Here is a 7,237-nt window from a genome sequence, read left to right as displayed (position 1 = left end):
TCCAGGATGGATCAGAAGAGTGAGAACATATTGAGGGGTGCAGAACCCCAGGTTTGGGCACACTCTCCAGTCTGAATTTGAAGCTTTTCTCTTTTAGTTGCTCCTCTCGTACCCCATTTAATTTGTGGGGATCCCCAATTGCTCCCTGCTTGCACTACTAAGGCTTTGAGAAGGGAGGGCCCGTTAGTGAGCCCTAGATTTTTCTCTAGGCCAGGCCAGGAGCCAAAAGTGTCCCCTCCTCTTATAGTTTCCTCTTCCTTATGCCCTCTCTTTCAAATTAAAAACCACTGACAAGAATTTAAACAGGAGCTGGGACATTAACTATCCAATCTTAAGGAAGGCCCTAGAATGAGCCAGCCCCTTCTTCCAGGTTGCCCTGATGTAAGCCTTTCTTCTGCCAAGGTCATGGGCACCTCAGGTTGGTGAGAGATGTGGTCACTTATTTCCTGTCCCACCCAAAAGGGAAGACAACGTAGAATTGTCCTTGGGCATGCTAAGCAGGTGATCCATGCTATACCTACTGCCCTCACCTCCAGCCTAGGACAGACCAGAGTCTTACCTTTGGGTTCTTGCCCTTGAGATTAGCTAGGACCTCTTTCTTTTTAAAGAATTTAGTCCCTGCTCTCCTCGATGGCTGTCTCTTTCCATTTAGCAACAAACCTTTACTTAGCACCAGCTGTGTGACCAGCATTGCGCTCGCTCCTGGAGATTTTGTGGCAGATGAAAAGAGTCCCTCCCTGTCCCTGGGCTGTTTACAGCCTAGCAAGGTACAGACTTTAAACACATCTGGGAGAGTGGCTGCCATCAGTCAGGCCTGTAGTGCCAAGTGTTCACACTTCCTTCCTCTTGCCCAGAGCTATGGGTAGGAGAAGGGCAGGAGTTGAGCCCCACAGCTGAAAATCCGAGCAGGGTGGGGAGCCTCTAGTGTAGTAGTTGTCAGCCTGAGCCCTCAGTCCCTGGGGATGCTCAGGCCACTGCCAGCCAGCCCTCACCCTGGTCTTGTGAAAATCAGGCTGGGCAAAGTAGGACTTCTTCCGTGGAAAATGATCAGCCCAGTAAGCCTACATTGTCTCTCTCTTGTGCTGATCAGATCTGTGAGGAACAAAAAAAAAGGCAGGGGGAGAAAAATTAATCAATTGTTACCTAATAAATTTGGTTGGCTTGACAAATTATCTTTCCAATCATAGTCCACAGAGGAGGAAATCCTAGAAGGGATGCTTGGTGGTTTGGAACCAATGCTTTGGTGGGTCTGTGCTTCCCCCTGCTGGGCTCAGGCAATATGACAGCCAAGGGAGGGTGAGGCCTCCAGCAGTGATGAAGATGGAGTCACAGCGTGGGTGACATTTCTGTACTGTTGTTGCCTTGTCACCTCCAATGGAGACATTGTGCAGTCACTGGGGACACTCAGAGCTCAGGCGACTGAGAAGATTTCCCCCAGGAATCTCACCCCTGCTCACCGTTACTCAGCTAGTGCCTCTTTTTTTAAAAAAATAAAAATAAAAAGTAATATATGTGCACACTTAAAAAGAAAAACAGTTCAATGTATCTTTCCAAAGATATTTTGGACACATACAAGCAGTGTGTTGCATGTCTGCGTTTTTGCATGTCTGCGTTTGACACGAGTGATAGCACACTGTTCGGCAGCGCACTCTTAATGATAGATCTGTCTGTACAAAATCTACATAACCTCCCATCATATGGGTGTCTCACAATTTATTTCACTATTCCCCTCCTAGTGGATATTTAGGTTATGTCAGCTTGGTGCCTGCAGGAAGTATCGTGGTATATATATTTGTTTGCACTTATGTATTTATAAGACAAACATAAATATGACTGCTGGGTCAAAGGTTATGCACTTTTAAATTCTGGATAGATTTTCATGGAAATTGGCCTCCCAAAAGTATGCACTGATCTGCAACCCCCAGCAATGGATGAGATTTCCCGTTTCCCCACATCCTCCTTAACAGAAGACTTTATCAGGCCTTTTGATCTTTGATGAGGCCTCTTTGAAAGTCTTTGTCACAAGGCAGGCAATGATCCACCTCTTTTTTTCTCCAAGGCAGAGATTGTGTCATCTTTTCCATCCCTGCACCCCCAGCACAGGATTGAAATATTGAGTGAAAGAAAACAGGACTGCATGTTGGCAGTCCTGGAGGAGGGAGTAGAGGGTTGGATTTGAGCAGGAAACCTATGCTTAACGGCCACTCTTGTTTCCAGATCCTGACCAAGCCTCTGCCTCAAACTCAAAAGCCTTCCCCTGATAGGAGCCTTCCAGATTTTGAGCTCTGGGGTTGAAGGCCCAGCCTTCCCAGCACAGCTCACACTCAGCTCTCCTGCGTCCCAGGGATGGGCCTCTTCATCACTAAACTGCCTGAAGACTGAACATCAACCAGGTGTCTGGCTATGGAGACTCAGTGAAACCAGCAACTCAACAGAACTTTCTGTGATGATGGAAATAGTCTCCATCTGTGCTATCCAATAGGGGAGCCCCTAGCCACGTGCAGCTACTAAGTACTCAAGAGGTGACTAGTGCAACTGAGGAAATTAATTTCAAATTTTAACTAATTACAATTAAGTTTAATGTAAATAGCCATGTGTGGCTACTACATTGGGCAGTGTAGGGTTAAATAAACTACGCTATATCCCCACGATAAAAAACTATGCAACTATAAAAACAAAAAACAAACAAAAACAATATGAGGATGCCAGGTCCTGATACGGAGAGATTTTCAGGATATATATGGAAGAAAGATATGGTGCAGAACAGTATATATAGTATATTATCTTTTGTGTAAGAAAGAAAGGTGGAAATAAGAAAAAAATGTATTCGCTTGAATTTGTATAGGGAAAATAATAATAGTGGTAACCGATAAGGTGCTGCAGAAACAGGGTAGGCAAGGCGGAGGTGGGAGCAAGACTTCTCAATGCATTTCTTTCTACACCATTTTGATTTTTGAACCCTATTCATTTATTACCTATTCGAAAGTTAAAATAAAGTAAAAGCAAGTTGCTTGCTGTCTAAGCAAGGAGGGCTGTTCTATCTCTCTTGGAGACTTGTGGTAGACGAGGGAAGTAAGCCTCACTACAGTGTCCTTTCTGTAACCCACCAGTGGAATGGGATAGACCACACTTTATGAACCACACCTCAGATGACACAAGTGCCCAAACCTGGCCATGCATCTTAATCAGAATCTCACGGGAGGTGGGGTCGGGGAAGTATACCTTGTATGGTCTCCCAGGAAACGCTCAGACAGACACTGAACTATCCTTGTCAACACCTCCCCGTGAAGAGAGGACAGCCCCCTGGTACCAGTCCCATGTTCCTTCCCTGTAGACAGCAATGGTCACTGATGTCTTCTGAGCACCAACACTGTAGCTGGTGCAGAGGCAGGCGCTTTCCACATGTCCTTCGGTGGGGACAGAGCCAAGAGAGCAGTTTCCAGGCTCGTAGCCTCACGTGGAAAGGTGCTGGCTTAGGTAGTAGGTGGCCATCGACTGTAACCAGTTAGCCATTGATCACTAATATAACTGCGTGGCTGCACTAGGGGGTTGTTGGTCGGTTGGCAGAGAAGCGGACGGCAGATTGTGGATCGTATGGCTCCTGCTTCCTGTGTCTCCAACCCAGCCGCCAGCGAGAATATAGTGGTATGACTCCCCTATCTATGGCTCCGTGGATGTTTCTTTTTGGCCTCACCATGTCCTGCGTTCTTGTGCGGGGAGCGGGAGCTGAGACCCTGCACGACAACTTCGAAGCTGGACAGCAGTCCTGCAAGGTCTTGTTGCTGTGCTCTCTGAGCTCAGTGTCCTCTTGAGTGACTGACTTACCCGAGGCCACACAGCTGGTACATGTCAGAGCTAGGATCCACACCCTTAAGCCTTGGTTTTCTAATTCTGAAAAAAAAATGTCAATCCGATTTCATAGAATTGTTTTGAATAGTAAATAAAATTTCATGTAAAGGGCTTAGCAGAGACTTCTTTCTAGCAATAAGGTGGACTTTATTTCCAGAGAAACTCTTCTGATACAAAACAAGCTAGAAATGCTAAATTCAATAAGAGATAAACTGTGAGTGTATGTTATTTTCAGTGCAAAGCTGGCAAGAAAAGACAAATCCCCAAAGGCACAAATCCAGAAAGTAACAAGACAAAATCTGGAGCTTCAGAAGGTAAGAGGTTGGATCAGAGACAATCTGCACTTTGCGAAAGCCAGGGGTGCCTGCAAGATGACAGCCTCAGGTAAACTTGAAAAAAAAATCAACCCTGCAGAGAGAGATGATAAGATACTTGCCTGTCTCAATTTATTAGGAAGACATAACCAATTTTGCAGTTATATATACCTAATAACATAGTTTTAAAATCATAAAGCAGAAAGAGAAAAATAGACAAGTCCACTAATGTAAAGTACTATTTAAATCACCTCCCTCTGGAATTGGTAGTTTTAACAGACAACAAAATACTGTAAAGAGGTAGAAGATCTAAAAATACAACTGACAAGCTTAATCTAATTAAATATTTTGAGTACCCCAGTCAACAATGGGCAAACCCATTTTACTTTCAAGCACACATTTACAAAAGTGACCACATATCAGACCATAAAGCAAGTCTCAACCAATGCAAAAGATCCATACTTACCTCATTATAGGACTGCAATAGAATTAAATTAAAACTTAATGATCAAAAAACCAACATAAAAAGAAAAGACAACCCCATGCATTTGAAAATTTCAAAATGAACTTTTAAATAATTTATCGGTTGAAGAACTCATAATAGAAGTGAGAAAATATCTAGAATAGAATATTAAAAATACTATGTATAAACTCCGTAGCACATAGTGCCCTAAAAATGGATGTGAGGATGATGATGATGAAGATACAGCAATAGTTTATGTATGTGTGGGAGGGCTGTCTGTAAGGAAAACTTGGCAGTAGCCATTTCTGAGATCAAAAGGGAAAAGACTGAAAGGATTGAGTTCGAGGTAACAGTCTGAGAGGGCGGAACCCAAAAGGAAGAGTTACAAACATCAATCCTGTGAGTTGGGGATCATTCCGTTCCCATTTTCCTAATGAGGCCGCTAGGCTGCTAATGGGGAAGTAACTCAAGTCACCCAGTTAGAAAATGGCACAGCCAGGATTCACACCCAAATCGGCCGTCTGGCTTTTCATGCTGCCCCTGAGGGGAGAGCCAAGGGAAGTGGAGACAAGCTTTTTGGTTAACACCAAATCTTAATCTCAGATTAAGTGTCATAATCTCTGAAACAGTCGACCAAGGAGGCGTTTGGTCCCCTCTCAAACTCTGGGGTGTCTGGCTGAGCTAAGAGGTCACAAACCACAGCTGTTAACTTCATTGGTCTGTCTGTCCGTCCATCTGTCTAAACCAGCCCTGCTAGCCCAGTCAGAGGGGTCTTCCCTTTCAGGACCCTGAGGCCCACACAAACTAGGGCCGATTAGACCCCATCCAATCAGCGGCAAATGGAATGGGGTTCCTAGGTGCCCAGAGCTGCTGAGCTAAGAGGAGAGGGTATGCTGAGGGAGCTGCTGAGAATACCCAGGCCTAACCTCTGGGAGAGAGGGCACGTGAAGTGGGGAAAAGAGTTGAGCACCTGCCACACAGTAAGTATATAATTAGTGTTGACTTAAGGAGCATTTATGGAAGACTTGCTGAATACAAGGCATCGTGCCTGTGAATGGTCTCATTTAGTTTGATACTCATGGTAACATGCTGAGATTGGTGTTATTTGTCCCATTTTTTAGAGACAAGGAGACCGTGGCTCAGAAAAGTTAAGTGACTTGTCCAAGGTCAGGAAAATGGTGAGCAGAGACAAGAGCCTAGGTCTGGGGGCCCAGCTCTCCCTACCATTTCTTCTAGACAAGGTATAGCCAGTTTTCAAAGGTCTCCCTCATGACCAGCCAGTCAACCCAGAGGTCATGGTGACGAAAGCCAAGATCAGGGCAAGGCCTTGGGCAAGCAGCTGAACCTCTACACTCATTATTCCGTAATGATTTATGGTGGGCCAACAGCATTCCAGGCATCAGGGAAATAGAGAAGAATTAGACCCAGGACTGCCTGGGAAGAGCTCACAGCCTGGAATGGAGGACATGAGAAAAGGTTCGGTGTGCCACAGAGGCCACAGAACAAGAAATTAATCCCAGCCCCACTCCTGACATTTGTGGCTCCAGGGCCAGAAGGCAACTGGAGTCAACTGGAGCCCACTTACAATTCATCTAAATATATAAAAGTTATAAATCATGCCAACAAAGATAAATAAATTCTATCCTCTTACTCTGGCAAATATACCTTCAAGATGACCCAGAAAGCCAGGTTCAAATAAAAAATTCTAGGATTGTACACTGGAATATGACAGTTCAGGGAGAGCGCCCCCTTCCTTTCCCACCCCCAGTTCTGTCCTGCACTGAACAGGGGCCACAGTGAGAGAGAGAGAGAGAGAGAGAGAATAAATGGTACAAAATTTTAATAATTGGTGAATTTGGGTAAGGAGTATATGGAGGATCTTTGTATCATTCGTGCAACTCTTCTGTAATCTTGAAATGTTTCCAGATAAAAACTTATAAAAAAACAATCAAACTATCCAAACCAGGAGCCTCCTGAAGCTGGGGAAATTGACCCTGCTCTTTTCCCCCAGCGCTAGCCCAGGGCAAACCCTCGGTCCGTGTCCTGGGTGTATAGGGCAAAATTAAGGGAACAGGTGGCGACTGGAAAGACCCAAGCCCGCCTGTTGGGGACATTCCTCGGCCCCCGACATATTCCGATCTGACGCTGGAGTTACCCACTGGAGTGACTCACCCGCTGGGCTCCCTGGGCGGAGAGGGAGCCCCGCCCCGCAAGGAGGGCTTCGGCCAGTAGGTGCCGCTGTTGAGCCAGCTCTGGCAGCGCTTGGCGGAGGCTCAGCCGGGACCTGGAACTGGTTGGTCTGTCAGTGGGGTATCTTCCAGAATCTGGCCCATCGGGGTCTGAAAACAGCCTCGCTCATCCTTGCCTGGGTCTAGTTTCCTACTCCCAGGTCCTCAGCTTCCCCGCACTCCCTCCCCCACCTTGGGTACCCAAGGCAACTCCCAAGCCTAACGCCTGGTGGAGGAGGGGACAGGATAAGCAGGAAGAGACTTCAGTTATTGGCCCTAGAGTCTGAGTAGCAAATTAATTCTCCCCTTTTCTCAGCCCCATCTCCCTCTCCCCCTCTCATTTCCCCTCCCTTTCTTCTCCTTCCTTCCTCTTTCTTCCTCTT

The sequence above is a fragment of the Rhinolophus hipposideros genome, assembly GCF_964194185.1.
Source record: "Rhinolophus hipposideros genome assembly, chromosome: 20".
NCBI classification, from domain to species: domain Eukaryota; kingdom Metazoa; phylum Chordata; class Mammalia; order Chiroptera; family Rhinolophidae; genus Rhinolophus; species Rhinolophus hipposideros.
Note: the sequence above shows the minus strand (reverse complement) of the source record.